Below are 16032 nucleotides of genomic sequence, written 5' to 3' on the forward strand. Positions count from 1 at the left end.
CTGTCAACTTCATCTATAAAAATTAGCAAGTTAAATTCTTTCAAGTACTTTAATTACCTGTCTTATACCTGGGATAAGGCTGAAACAAAAACAAAATAGAACAAAACAAAAAATCAGCTAACAAAGAGCTGTTAATAAGGAAAAAAACAAAACAAAACAAAACAACTACCTTTAAAATATTGATTACTCTGAGATGCAATCAAATGAAAATCAATCCTGGATGACAAAACAAATTTCTAATTCCATACATAAGTTCTATTATGCACTGAAAATTTCCTCTATCAGAATATTCTGATTACAATAAAGAGATACATAAAATGGGAACAGTTAGAAAACATGATTATTTGGTTCGTTTCAGGTCTACTGGTCCAGCTGCTGGCCATACAAGTCTCCGGGTTTTCAACGAAGTGTGACCAGTTCTTCGGAAGAGGTAGGGTGAATGGCAACCGTGTTGTCAAAGTCAGCTTTGGTCGCTCCCATTTTTACCACAACAGCAAAACCCTGCAGCATTTCATCACACCCAATTCTTTGCATATGGATCCCAACCACCTTTTCCTTCACAGTGGCACAAACCATTTTCATCACACATTTTGTTTTCCTTTTGGTAACTGCAAGATACATTGGGGTAAAGGTGGTTGAATAGGTCTTCATATTTTCTTTTCCATATTTATAAATGGCCTCATCTTCTGTGAGTCCCACTGTCCCAATCGGGGTGGGGCTGAAGACAACTGTGGGGATGTTGTCTTAGTCTAATTTGGAATCTTCTTTGCATTCAAAAAGTCTATGGGCAAGTTTTCAGCCAGTAGCTATGGCAACTGGAGTGAGAAGAACTTTTCCACACACATCCCCAACTGCATAGGTGCCTTTCACGCTGGTATTCTGGAATTCATCTACTATGATATGACCTTTGTCATCAGTTTGAATCCCCACTTTGTCTAAATTCAGGCTACTGGAGTTTGGGTCCCACCCAATGAACCACAGCAGGCAGTCAACATCTGGAATCATGGTCAAGGTGGGTTTCCTACCAGGAACTGAAGTAATCATGCACAGTTCCAAGCCTGAGGATGTCTGTTTAACTTCCTTGACCTGTGAGTACTTCAGGACCTCTATGCCGGAATTCTCCAGTTCTTCAGTGCAGTTTGAACTGATAATTGAGTCAAAATTTCTAAGTACCTTATCATGCCAGTGACATCTTTGAACCCAGAGTAGAAAGAATCCCAGCTATCTCTACAGCAATGTAACCTACACCAACGATGACACTACGGCCAGGCAATTCTTTCAGTTGGAAAAATCCATGACTGGTTATTCCTAGGCTGGCACGAGGGATCTGGCTCTCCTGAGATGGGAGGGGATGCCGCCTGTGGCAATCAGGATGTGAGGGGCAGTGTATTTGTTCCCATTGACCTCTATTGTGGGCGCAGAATCACACGTGAATGCCGCATGGCCATGGATGATTTCTATATGGGACTTGGTTAGATTATTCTGATAGATGGTTTTCAGGCAACTCACGTAGGCATCACGCTTTTCTTTTATAACCTCCAATTGAATTTACTCTCACAACTTTGAAAGCCGTAATCAACGTAATCATGCATGAATTCAGAGTGGACAGCTGTGTTCCACATTACCTTTTTGGGTACACATCCAACATTCACTCATGTGCCGCCCAGTTTGTGGCTCTCCACCACGGCGGCCCCGGGCGCCCAGCTCCGCCGCCCTGTGCGCGCTGGCCAGCCTGCCCCAGCCGCCACCGATCACCAAGTAGTCTAACGAGGCTGCGGCGGCCGGCAGTGGGCGCCGTGCCTGTGGTTCCTGCCTTCACCATTTATTATTTATTTTGAGAGAGAGAGAGAGAGATTGAGAGAGAGAGAAAACAAGTAGGAGGGGCAGAGGGAGGGAGAATCCCAAGAAGATTTCGTGCTGAGCATAAAGCCCATCATGGAGCTCGATCTCAGGACCCTGAGATCATGACCTAAGCCAAATCCAAGAATCAAATGCTTAACTGTGCTATCCAGGATCCCCGAGACTACTTTCTAGACAGCAGAGGAAATAAGACAGAAATGGTTATTATTCTGGGTGTGCCAGACCCTTAAACTCTCTCAACCTCCCTAAAAGGTAGATATTGTTTCTTCATTTGAGCCTGTAAAAAACTAACCAGCTAAATCCAGTCAGATTTCAAAGAAGATAGACCTTCCTCACTAGCTGTGTCTTCTCCCTTGAAGTCTCTCTGAAACAAAAGGGAAGCACTAGGAGTGGCCCATGCAGTCATTTTCCTTATCTCAACCTTTCCTACCTTGTGGAGCACAACCATTGATTCCTCACCCGCGGGCAGCACATGCCATGTCTGACGTTCCTTCATTCTTCTATAATACATTATGGCCTGAGAAGATTCCAGGGCACGGAACAGTAGAGTGGGAAGACCTGAGTAATAATGACTCCAACCCCTTATGCTACGAACAGATTCCTCTACCACATCCTGGAAACCTCTTTGCCTCTGGGTGGGGGCAGCTCCTTCCAATTCAGTCTAACCACCAGAGGTCTTCCTTACTTGAGATTTTTCCCTTCTGAAATTCCCTGCTACTTGGACTTTGCTCTGCTTTTTGTTGTTTTGACTTTTATTTTGTTTCATTTTAAAAAAAGATTTTATTTATTGATTGATTTGAGAGCGAGGGAGAGTGAAACAGCACAAGTAGGGAGAGCTCCAGAGGGAGAGGGAGAAGCAGACTCCCCACTGAGCAGGGAGCCCAATGTGGGGCTCCATCCCAGCACCCCGGGGATTATGATCTGAGCCTGCCACAGCAGAGGCTCAACCCACTGAGCCACCCAGGCACCCCAGTTTTTTTTTTTTTAAAGAAACCGTTTATTTTCCATCAACCTCATTTCCACTTTCTGCTTAAGAGTCTGTGGAAGTGGGGGATTCCTGGGTGGCTCAGAGGTTTGGCGCCTGTCTTCGGCCCAGGGCGTGACCCTGGAGTCCCAGGATCGGGTCTCACACCAGGCTCCCTGCATGGAGCCTGCTTCTCCCTCTGCCTGTGTCTCTGCCTCTCTTTCTCTCTCCCTGTCTCTCATGAATAAATAAAATCTTAAAAAAAAAATTCTGTGTAAGAACAGTTTAGGAATACTCACTGGTTGTTCCTACTGGTGCAGGGGCCTGGCCGGTGAGGTGGGAGCTGAAGACTTGTCCTCAGTGGTCGGCTGAGCGTTCCAGTCCTCAGGAGGGAACCTTTGAAGGGTCAGAGGGGGCATCTGCATGCCTTCAGACCAGCTTGCATCTGCCAGTCGAGAAGCAGTAAATTTGGGAGCTGAAGCAATCCATTCACCCTGAAACTCCACCTGGCACAGCCTTTACAGCAGGGGCCTACTCTTCCTTTTCAGTTTCTTCAGGATCTCTACGGAAGAGATCCCGCGTGACTTTCAGCGGGAGCGCCTAGGGTGGCGCCACGCATGCGCAGAACGTCCTGCGGGGCTTCACCGCCTGAGCCGCTGAGGGAGTGCCCTGTGGTGGCCTGGGATGGCGCCGCCCTCTTGGCGCTGAGGACAGTCTGTGTTACACGGGTTAACGTAAGAGCCTCGGTGAGAGGCTGGTGCTCAGCCCCGGAGTCAGTAACCAGTGGAAGACTCGGCTCCGGGGAGGCGCTGCCTGGCTCAGTTAATGAGGTTTCCAGGAGTGAAGCGGCCCATGAGAGGGGTGGCTCTGGTGGGAGCCGCAAACTTCGTGTCAGCACGGCCCACTGGCCACTATCTCTGGAGGATATAACAGTGACATCAGCCAGAAGCTGCCAGCAGAAGCTTCTTTCAGGTCCTCTTCAGATCGATGAGGTAGCGCCATCACTTTTCCTTTCCTAGATGGACTGATCCATTTGGAAGTCAAATTTGATGCCACCTAAGTGGGTTCCTGTTGCAAGGAGTTTGAGAACATCCTCTTTCATTTGCGGGACTTCCGGAGCTCCAGACATCGTGGAAGTTTCTCTTTAATTTATGTAGGAACCCAGAACAGTGCCACATGGACCCCTTTGGTTTTCACATGGCAACTCTGCAGCTGCTGGAAGACTTGATGGTACTTATTCTTGTCTTCTCTGACCAAGGCCCTTCAACACGTACTGTAATGTCAGCTCCTCAGTGCCCCAGCTGCTTTCCCCAGGACATGATCCACTGGCTGATCTCCCTCGCCAAGTGTGGCTCCTGCAGATGGACACGATATTCCAGGTGGGTGACCAGTGTGGAGCAGGGACTCTCGTTGACCTTGTTCTGTACATTACAGACGCTGTCCCAGGACAGGCAGCTTTCTTCTATAAAGGACAAGAATGTGGCTGGGAGTTGGAATGTTGGCGGAGCTCAGAACCAGAGGTGGCCTCTGGGAATGGCTTTCAGGAAGTGAATGAGACTCAAATGAGGTAATGGGTGTAAAAGCCACAGACAAGTATAAAATTCCATGAAAATGTAAGGAGCACAGTAGTGTCAGCAGGCTCTTGTGCAATGTAGTAGGGCAGGTGCTAGGAAGCATTGTAATTTGCTCTGGTTCTTATAAGATAGAGATCCTACAGGGTTTCTTTTTTCCCCCACTCTAATTCTAATTGCTACCTTGGACAAGTCCTTTAAACTTTCGGCTGTGCTTTTTTTGCTGCTTGAGACATTATTTTGCTACTAATGACTGTAAGTCCCTCTTCATGTTTCTTCCAATCCCCTCCTCCCACCCGTACTACTGCTGCAGCCCTAGACCCATAGGCAGTTCTGGAAGGGTGTATCCTAGGAACTGGTAATCTTTATCACCTTTCTGTGACCTCCATGACATGTGGGCTGAGCATCCATTTGTGGCAGTGCTGTCCTCGTCAGAGTGGAGGAGGGGGTAACTGTTATTAGCCTCTTACCAAATTCCCTTGAGTCAATGTCAGGCTTCCCTGGCCTGTACTCTATACCTTCTCACTCCACCAGCAGTGGCATGGGTTGGGGGAGGGATGTAAAATACATACACTACTCTTTTCTCTGGAAAAAGGGTAACCCAGGAAGGTTGAAGTGTCCTTGGGTACACTGCCAAGGCCTGCTTCTCCCACAGCATGGGGTTAGGAGAAGGGAATTGGATTTGCTGGGTGACACCCAGAGGTCAGAACAACTCATGACGTTCTCCTTCCTGAGCAAATGTGGTGGTTTCAATGGTACCAATGTTGGGAGAGTACTTCCGTGATGCTAGTGTACTCCGTACCTTCTAAATCAGCCAAACTGTCAACATAAATCATCCTTGCTCCAGACATTTGTTTTTTACCCAACAAAGCCATCAGACTCTCGCCTGAAATTGTACAAGGAAAGTTTAAGACAAGCTCTGTGCAACAAATTCCTTTTCTCCCTGTTTCCTCCCTCTGCTCCTCTTTAGTCGCCATTGTTCAGCAAGGGATTACTGTGCAAACCAGGCAACCTAACCTCTCTTTCACTCAACAAAGAAATTCAGCAATCTCTGAGGCCGTGTCACCTTGCCAGCAGAAACACTGAACGGCAGTAGTGCTGAGAGTCAACACTAATAGCTGACACCAAATTAAACTGCCAGACTCAGTGTGATGTAGCTCTGTCACCTCTTGACATTTCTGATGTGAGTACAGGGGCTTCTGCAGGAAATTCATCAGCTGTAGTTCATGACGCATCATCTTTACATATCTGTCCATCTACATTTGTCAGCAACAGGCAAGCCTCAAATGACTTCAGTGATTGGTATATAGATTGCACTACTTCTAGACATAGTAAACAGGGCTTTAACTCTTGGGGCTCCTTCAGCTCTGCCTTCCTTGCTGACAAGGCCTGGTTACTGGTATTGCCATTCTCCTTGAGGTTTGGGTAGTGATTGACAAAGGCTGATTAAGAAGACCCCCTTTCTTCTCTCCCACTAACCAGGATCTCAGATTTGTTACATCTTTCCAAGTTAGCTATTCTGTGGATGCACCTGCTCTCTGATGTATATTTCTAGGATGTCACCTAAAAACTCATATTTGCTTGTTAATGGCTTGATTTGCCATTGCTCTGATGGGGAAAATTAGAAATTTAGTACAGGCTTCTCTTGTTAGTCACACTTGTTTGCTTCCCAGTGCAGAATGTCTGATTTTTCCATACCTTCCAGGCAGATCATTTTAGTATACTAATAGCTGCTAATGTGCCAAGATTAGGGTTTCACTGGCTTACAAATATTTTCAGACCCTTAAAATGCTCACTGGTTGTTACCACTGTAGCAACTTATTTTGCACATTTGTCAGCATCATCAAACTCGTGTATACTCTGAGGAATAAGTTAAGTAGCTTTCCAAGGGGTGCAAATGTGTTTTTTTCCTTGCATGTTTTCCTTCTGTGTTCCTGAAAGAATAGTCTAAAATATATAAACGGTGATGAGGACATGGGAATCTCCAGCTTTTGGTATCTTATTATAAGCTCTATCAAACATTTTTTTGGGGGGGTTCGTTTTTTTAGAAGATTATTTATTTAGTCATTCATTCATTCATTCATTCATTCATGAGAAACACACACGCACACACACACACACAGAGAGAGAGAGAGAGAGAGAGAGAGAGAGAGAGAGGCAGAGACACAGGCAGAGGGAGAAGCAGGCTCCATGCAGGGAGCCCAATGCGGAACTCGATCCCGGGTCCCCAGGACTATGCCCTGGGCCGAAGGCGGCACTAAACCGCTGAGCCACCCAGGCTGCCCCGGGGGGTTCATTTTTAGTAATACCACTTTCAATATGCATTTCTGTTGAATGAAGACTATGCATGTTCACAAACCATGTATATGTATTTATTTTTGTTTTCCTATGGAAAATGAACTTTTCTATGGCAAGGATGATACTTTTTTGTTTTTAATGTTTTGCGAGTAGAGCACTTGATGTTACCTTCGTGACTGGGAAGTGCTGTTACATGCTGGCTCATGCAGGCCATTCTTAGGCCTTGAGTAGGTACTACTACCCCTTAGGTTGTAAGGTCATCTGGTAATTGTTCTGTGTGGCACCCAGTCACTCACTTGAATTTTGGGTTACTGATGAGGTTTATAGTACATTTGAAGACACCCCTTTGAGGACATCTCTGGTGGTTGTGGTCAGTTTTGAGGCCTTCTTGAAGATGGCAGGCCTAGAGCACTAACAGGACCTAGTAATCTATCCCCAGGTGGAGTTTCTAAGGCAGGTGAAATGCCTGTTTAAATTTCTTGAAATAGTCTGAACTTAACTTTAACATTATCTGGAGTGGGTTGGTAGAGGTGGAGATGATGAATAGAAATGAAATAAGATTTCCTAGGAGTTGAAGTGTTGCAGCTAGGTGTTGGATACATGGGGTTCATTAAACTATTTTCTTTTGTGTAGTTTTGAAAACCACCATAGTACAAAGTTAAAAAATGTTAGATTTCTCAAAATGTTGGATTATGTTTGTGAATTGAAATGACATTTAATATGTTGTTAATCTTGCATTGTTTAATAGGTGAATTCATGTCAAGCACCTTTAATATTTATTTTATATAAATCTTAAGAAGTATTTAACATGGGCTCTGTTTTTTCTTAGTACCTCTTGGACTTCTCTCATTTCACAAAACGACTGGTTTTGGTGTCAGACTTAAGCTTAAGTCAGCTCCACACTGCCTAAGGAAAGCCTGACATTTGATATACTTACCTAGGGTATTGTCTGGTACTTCAAGAAAATCAGGCTTCCCCCTCCTCACCCTTCACCCTAGAATTCTCATGACAATTGTGGCTGTAGAGAAGAGGCTTGTGGAGAAGGGAGGCAGAGCTCATAAGATTGCATTCACATGAATCATATTTTTACACATATATCATCCCACTTGAGTTTTATTTCTGTTCTTCAAAGTGCTCTCTTGATTCAGAATGCAAGACACCCATTACCTTTAATAAGGCTGGTCTGTACATCAAGGCAGATCATGTCATGTAAAGGTTTATGGCATAACAGTAAGATTAAATATCTAACACAGTTCACATTCCACATGGGTTTCATGACTTAACCAATATTAAGGAGAGCATGCTTAAGATGAATTCACAGAACACAATGCACGAGACTACAGTCTAATACAGCCAGAAGCAGGAACACATTCCTGCTTACTCAGAACCATTGTGGTGAGGTCAAGACCCAGTGTATGGAGCCAGCCTGAGAGGAAACAGTGAGCAAAGTGGCAGAAAGAATTGCTACAAATATAACGTATAACTCATATCTTAGAAACATTTGGAAAGAGTGTGCTTTGAGGGGACATTTTTGTAAAATGATAGGCATCTCAGCAATGAGACAGCAGTAGGAATCAAATCCCCTTTATATGAGTTGGCTCTGCTTAAATATATATTTGAGATGCATATGAAGTATGCAGGTGGTTAGAATAAGTCATGGGGTAAAAACAAATTGAGACTGGCCACTCAAAGCCATGTTTCAGAGGCTGTGACTTGAAGTGGCTGTGACAAACACTTAGCTCATTCAACTGGGGATTATAATGGGAGTGCTGACAACCCTCACTAATTAGGACGCTCTCTGGCAGCCCTGTAATAGCTGCGGGGAGCTGCTGTCAGTAAACGGTGTTATATTCGGTGTTATATTCGGGGGTCATTGCATTTGGTGTCTCTGTACCGCAGAGACTTCACTTGCCTTGCTCCTAGCAGTCATCTTGCTTCCAGCTCTTCCTCTAACACCCCAAGGATCTCACTGCCCTTCTCCAAGAGACACAAAAGATTCTGAGCTTACCCGCAGTCTCCTCCACAGCGGAGGGTGAAAGATGACACCTGCAAACACACAAACTAATTATAACCCTATTTAGTTCCTGTGGGTGAATCTCTCCGTCCATCCCCTTTGCCCTTTCCCACATTTAAGTCCTATTTGGTGAGGAGTGAAGGATTATTTCTGGAAACCAGCCTTTCTCCTCCAGCTCTCCCCAGCTGCCCAACAGAGGCGAGTCATCCTGCGGTAATTAACAATCTCATCTTGAGGAGTAGTTTTATGGTACTCTTGGTCAGGCAAATTCTAAATTAGCTCAGTTAAAACGGCTCATAAGACACAATGCTGCCATCCCTATTAACTCCTGGACCTCGGCCAATGCACCATACTATTTTGGGAGCTGGGCTTCTGGCAAAAGGAATCATTACCTAGAGTTTATGTGCAGGAGGAGCAGTGTGGAGAACACACAGTCATGGCAGCCTTCTCTCCTTCTGACTTTACTCTCAAGTACTGCAGTGATAAATGAAATGTTAGAAAGCATTGATTGTGGAGAGGGCAGGACACGGGGATGGTGAGGGAGTGCTCAGGGATCTGTCACTGAGGTTACTATGCCTGTCGTCACCCAGGAATGCTGGGGAAGGTCTGCCAGATTTACACTTGGCTTCTTGATGGTCCAGAAGAGGATGGAAGGGCTTTTCCGGATGCCACCAAGAATGGTTTGACCCTCCCATCTGTGTAGAGCAGGATTGAGTGGAGAGAAGCTGGGGGTTCCAGGTTCTTCTCATATAGAACATGACCTTGAGCAAGTCATGTTCTCCTTTTTTGTCCTGCTTCTTTAACTACTAATTGAAGAGGTTGGGCAATATGATCCCTGATGCCCTTCCTATCTCACATCTTGTGACTCCAGAATTCTCTATGAACCTGTGGAGTCCTGCTGGGTTGTTCTCTTGAGTCTCTGAAAATAAATGTGGGCTCTGTGGGCCCAGGTTTGGTGCCCTCTTTATTTAAATCATGGTTGCCTCTGGTTCTGAAAATATATCTTTCTAAGATTTTTCTACTGGAGACTTTTAAATTCTGGGCTTGGAGGGAGCAAGGCATTCAGCATAAAATAACCTGCTGAGTTATGAATGCAAAGAGAGGAACATTTAACTTTAAAAAGGTATGCAAACAAGCATTTTTTGAAGGGCTTACAATGTGGCAAAGCAGTTTGCCAGGAGCATGTGTGTGTACTGTGGAGATGGGTTCCTGCTATGAACAGGATACTCTTTCTGTCCTTAAGCAGCTTGCGATTTAAGGGAGATCAATAAATAAATAATAAATAAAGGGTGGGGGTTGAGTTTGAGCTGAAGTATACAGCAGAATAACTTGAAACCGGCATGGGAATGGAGGAACAGCTTTTAAAAACAGTAGTGCTAGGGTCCTACCTAGATCTGTGTGGGGCATTTGATGGCTCTTGACTCTGGGCACTGGTATCGCTAATGATTCCACCCTTTATTTCTCTGAGTATAATTTATTAAGCAAGGGAATCTGAGAAACATAATTCAGAGCTTCCTGGACTCTGATATACAGATGGGGATGAGAGAATGACCATCAGAGGGGGATGGAAACGGTCCTACAAATGATGAAGAGCTTGCATTGGATCCACAGGGAGAGGAGAAGCCACTTTGACATTTTAAAGTGTGGGCTTGTGTGTTCATCATCACGTCATCAGAAGAAAGAACTTTGGCAGCGGTCAGAAGGTATGATGGGGGAGATGATCATCCAAACAAAGTTTAATAAACAGATGACAATAGCTTTAGATCACAGAAGATGAGATATACCAGACTTTGTGAAATTTTGAAGCCAAGACATAAAAGAAAAATTATATCCACGTTGAAAAATATGTACAGTATTTATTTGAAAATAATCATGTACAGATGCAAATACATAAAGTTAAGAAAAAAGAAAGATAACAGCTATCATCTACTAAATGTTTATTAAATGTGAGCATGTTTTACTTACTTCACATATTATCTCATTTATTTATTTATTTATTTTTTAAAAGATTTTATTTATTTATTGAGACACAGAAGAGAGAGAGAGAGAGGCAGAGACACAAGCAGAGGGAGAAGCAGGCTCCATGCAGTGAGCCCGACGTGGGACTCGATCTCGGGTCTCCAGGATCACACCCCAGGCTGCAGGCGGCGCCAAACTGCTGCGCCATCGGGGCTGCCCATATTATCTCATTTAATCCTTACAGCAGTCCTAAGTAATAGGTATGGTGTCCCCATATTACAGGTGAAGCAACTAAGCCTAAGAGCTATTAGGTGACTTGCCTAAGTTACGAAGTTAACAACTATCAGGTTGTAATTAGGGGAGGGTCATTCCTCAGAGTCTAAGCTTGTCTGATTCCAAGTCTTATTCCCTATGCAGTATAACCTGATTTGTTCATGAAACATTATGCTTCTTGTATTTATAATATTTTCCAGTAATTTCTAAGAAAAATATGAATTTTGAAATATTTTAAGGTCAATGGGTAAAAACATTTAAGGTAAGATGTTAATGCAATACGACTGAGACCCAGTGCCCTCCCAATGATTTCTGAAAACCACTGACACAAATGTAATCATCATCATCATAGCTCTTGCCATTAAGTACAAATATCAGAGGACAGACATCCTTTAAGAGCATCCTTTAAAAGGGAGATGAATTTATGCGCCTGAAAGGAGGATGTCATTTTTCCAAGGGAATGAAGGAATTCAGTGGAGTCTCTCATGTTGAATTTTGATCCAGAGATTTGAGGGAATGTTCCTAACTTCCTCTTTTGCCCTCAAAATTTAGAGAGTAGAAGGGGAACTAGAAGAAACTCTTTTGTTTTGTTTTTTAGATTTAAATACAATTAATTAACACATAAAATATTATTGGTTTCAGAGGTAGAGGTCAGTGATTCATCAGTCTTATGTAACACCCAGTGCTCGTTACATCAAGTGTTCTCCTTAATGCCCATCCCCCAGTTGTCCCATCTTTTCACCCCTCTCCCTTCCAGTGACTTTCAGTTTGTTTCCTATGATTGAGAGTCTCATAAGAGACAAAGTATAAGGTTTGTTTCCCTCTCTGATTTCATCTTGTTTTATTTTTTCCTCTTTTTCCCTATGATCCTCTGTTTTGAGAAAACTTTTTTGAAAACAAGTGTTTTTGATGCCTATGTAAAATAGAAAATTTTTTTATGTTAAATATAATATTGACATCTTTGTTTCTTCTCAAATTTTTATTTGATTCACACTGACCTGGAAGAAAATGAAAATGACGTTTCCTAATGTTTGGCAATAGATGGCTTTATTATAATAAAGACCATTAAAGGTAAATTCAATGAGAAATGTGTGATTTAAGTTCATTTTCTCTTAAATGACTGAAAAGTTCTTGTATCTCTCTGTAGAACCTTTTTGACATTGGGTGTTGTAGGTTCCTGGAATGATCTACTTTTTTAGGTTGTGCAGAATTTTCTCTCTAGGGGCTCGGGAACTAGTTTCTCATTTGAAATGATTTATAGGTACCATTTTTATGAGGAAGAGGGAGACCAAATAGCTTCTTTGGGTTTCTTTATGATTTTATTTTATTTTAAAAAGATTTATTTGTTTGTTAATTTGAAAGAGAACACAAGTGGGAGGGGCAGAGTGAGTGTGAAAAGGAGAGAGAATCCACACTGAGGGCAGATCCTGAAGTAGGGCTCAATCTCATGACTCTGAGGTCATGACCTGAGCTGAGACCAAGAGCCAGATGCTCAACCGACTCTAACACCCAGGTGCCCCTTTTTATGCTTTTGTAAAGTGATACCATGTCACACTATGTCCTTTACCATTTATTTTTTCAACCTGTATCAGTCATGGGCTTAGTCATGAAAAATTGAGTTCACTCTGGCTAATTTAAGCAAGAAAGGGATTGGTGTTAAGGATATTAAAGCATAGTGAGAAGAAACACATTTGGGTACAGGATTCTAGGAGGATCACTTACACCCAAGTACAGAAACTGGCCTGATGGGAAAACCCTGAACCTGTTGATCACTACATGGCAGGAAACCAAATTTACTGTGAGTGCTAAGGACACTAGCCCTGATGTCCCTTTTGTGCTGGAAATTCTGCTCTGAACTACTGGAGAGCCTTCATGGGCACTGTTGCCTCCAACCCCAAACACTGTATGCTCCTGGCACTCCTCTCCCTGGGAATAAGGGATATCTTTCTCGGCCTGTCTCTTATATTGAACACTTCCAAAATACACTGTTACCTTTGTGTGCCTGATTGGCAGAGCCTAAACCTCAGGTCTGTGTCCTAGCTGCAAGGGAGTCTGTATATTTGTACTTTGGGGAGATTGAGTTTACAAAGTGGGGATTTCCCCTGACAGAGGAAGTCTATTCAAAAGATAATGGGCCCTGTGAATGTGGCAGATGTCACTATGCCATCCTAGGCAATTTCTTGTTTCCAAGTATATGAGGGAGTGGTACGTGGTCAAGGAAAGATGTGAGGAAACTCATTGAGTGGCTCTGTAGCAGATGTTATGGGCATGCTACCCATATTCATTGGAACTTACCATATTTAGGTGCTGCAGCTCTTCTTACTTCTAATACTTGCATCCCTTTGCGCAGGGTGGGATGCTGGTGGAATTAACATCACTCCAGCAGCTGTCACCCAATCACTGAACTGCAGTGGTAGCGGGCTTGATATTTGACCCTTTATGTCTTCCTTGCCTTCCTGGTCTTCCTTCCTCACTTGCCTACTGGCCTTTGGATCTCAAATATACCACCTGTACCTTGTCTTGGGTCTGCCTCAGGGGGATCCCACACTGAGATGACCTATTTGCCATAGGTATTCTCATGTTTATTAGGAGTTAATTCTTTCAGTACCATCATGCAGTCATGTTTAATGAGAAAAGTGGGGCCCAGTTATCAGTGTGGCTTTGATAGAAGGCTTCGTGCCTCCTCACTGTGAAGTGTGTTGTGGGATGGGCTGCTCCCAGTCAGGGCTGTGTCTCTGGGTTTTCAGATTCGGCCACAAAAGCCCTCACAGTTTCTCTTTGCTGCCCCTCAGGGTATTTCAGGTGACAGAAAATCACTGCTGGGACTGTCCTCTTGCACAAATTGCTGCTAAAATACTTTTAAAGGGTTCAACTCACTTCTCTCAGAGCTCCTCTTTGCTCCTTTACAGGTAGCAGAAGACAAAAGAGAGAGGGTGAAATGGAACATTTTTGAGCCCTTACAGTGCCAAAAAAATGTAAGCTCTCTGCCTCCTAAGACTAGATTCTGTTTCAACAGAGGGAGATAATTTCCACTTGGCTCTACAAGAAGAAATAAAGCAATCACCATTCTGTCAATTTTCTAACTTAAAGCTCTTTCTAGTGATTTCATATCCAGCAGTGCCACTGTTGACAGAGCTCTAGCTGGGCTGAGCTACCTGCAAACCTTTCCAAAGTACCTCCATAGGAGCACTGGTGGGAACTCTTTTCTGAGAGAGCCTGTGTGCTTTGAAAAGATTAGGAAATTTCATACGTAGTTTTTGAACATGGAACTGTACCCCTTCAAAGCATGCTCTTGTAAGAGTGGCTTGAACACATGGAGAAAGATTACTCTTTTCAAAAGGTGCTGTCTTCCCAGGGCCTTGCTCTCTTCTCACTCCAACTGCTGACCCAACTTTCCACCCCTCCATGTATATATGGGCTTCCCATACTACTGCCCCTTTGCTTTTTCCAGATATAAAAGTCAAACACTCCTAACTGCAGTACCTTTTCTCTGAAAACACTTGACCCACAAGATCCACAAACACTCTGTTTTCAAGTTGTGGAAAATGGAGGCAAGGGGAGAGAAGTGATGTCTTTAGAGTTATTCATGCCACAGAGGGAAGGAGAGCTGCCTTGAAAATGCTCCCTTAAGAATTAGACAGAAAAGCTTTTATACCACTTAGTGCTTGAAAAGAACCACTAGAAGGGGCCAGTGTGGAGGGCACTTGAGGACAAATTCAACAAATACCACAGAATATAAGGTTTGTTTTTTATTTGTTTTTTTCCTTTCTCTAAATTATCCATCAGAAAATAAGGAATTGTCTACAGTCATCTAATCAGTACCAAATTCTGCTGAGTGCCTACTATGTGCTAGATAATGCCCTAGACCAGGAGTCAGCCAACCTTTTCTGCAAAAGGCCAAATAGTAAATATTTTAGGTCTTATAAGCCATATGTCCCTCTCTCCTGTTCAACTCTGCCATTACAAAGCAAAAGCAGCCACAGAGTATACAAATGAATAGGTGTGGCTATATTTTGATGAAACTTTGTTTACAAAAGCTTTATTCCCAAATTTGACCCACAGATTTAAAATCTGAATCCTCACCAGTGGGTATTTGTGGCTTGGGATAAACATTCAGCCACAGTATCATGCATGGACTCAAAACAGGCTTGATGAATGAAGATGGTGTGCTCTGAAACTTGTGTGAAGTGACCTAAAAAATGGCTCTAAAAAGACACTTAGATCAAAAAAGCTTGTGATAAGTCTGAGTAAAATTACTTCATGTAAAGTGAGATGGTCAAGGAAGAAATATTTATGAATTGATATTTCTATTTTGATTCTGTAAATGTAATTTAAATATATGTGTGAATGAAATTAAAATACTGTCTAAGTAGAAACTTTATTATTTAATTCACATTCTGGAAATTGTATATTCAAGTTGGCTGAAGCACTTTTGGGGGAAATTTTCTTTGGGGGAAGAGGGAAACTGCCTTCTATTTTCCTCTTCCAAGCTCTCATCATCTCCTCAGTATCTGATTGAGTTTTTCCTGCTCAGACTGTTGCTCTCCCACGCCCCACAGTCAGTTTTCTACAAACCTGTGACAGTCACAGTTTTAAGATGGAGATCAGATCACATGACTTTCCTGCTTGGGACCCTCCTATGGCTTCCCACCACATTCAGAATACTGTCCAAAGTCCTTCATAAGGTGCAAAAGGCCACCACAACCTGGCTCTTACCTCCTCCTCCAGCCCAATTTTCTACTCCATTTCTCCTCCCCTCTCCCTGTGATCAGCCTCATTTACCTCCTTACTGGTTCCTGACTCAGGGCCTTGTATTTGCCCCCTTTGTGCATGGTGCTTTCTCACTTCCTCCAGGTCCTGCTTGAATCCCACCTCTTTGGAGAGACTTCCCTGACTGTTCCATCTAAAGAAATTCCTAGTCATTATCCATCACCTTAATCCACTTCTTTTTCTTCATAGTGTTTACCTACTCTTTGCCTTTATTATATATATATATATATATATATATATATATATATATATATATATTTGCACATTTGCCAGTCTCCCCCATTGGAATGTAAGCTTTGTGAGGGTTTTGTCTTCTTAAAAAA

The 16032-nt window shown here is 43.2% G+C and overlaps 1 pseudogene; it reads right to left on the bottom strand.

Moving 5' to 3' along the window:
• Positions 1-348: 348 nt before the first annotated feature.
• On the bottom strand, positions 349-3249 carry LOC112917080 (glutathione reductase pseudogene; annotated as a pseudogene).
• Positions 3250-16032: the final 12783 nt, after the last annotated feature.

The sequence above is a fragment of the Vulpes vulpes genome, chromosome 15, assembly GCF_048418805.1.
Source record: "Vulpes vulpes isolate BD-2025 chromosome 15, VulVul3, whole genome shotgun sequence".
NCBI lineage: Eukaryota > Metazoa > Chordata > Mammalia > Carnivora > Canidae > Vulpes > Vulpes vulpes.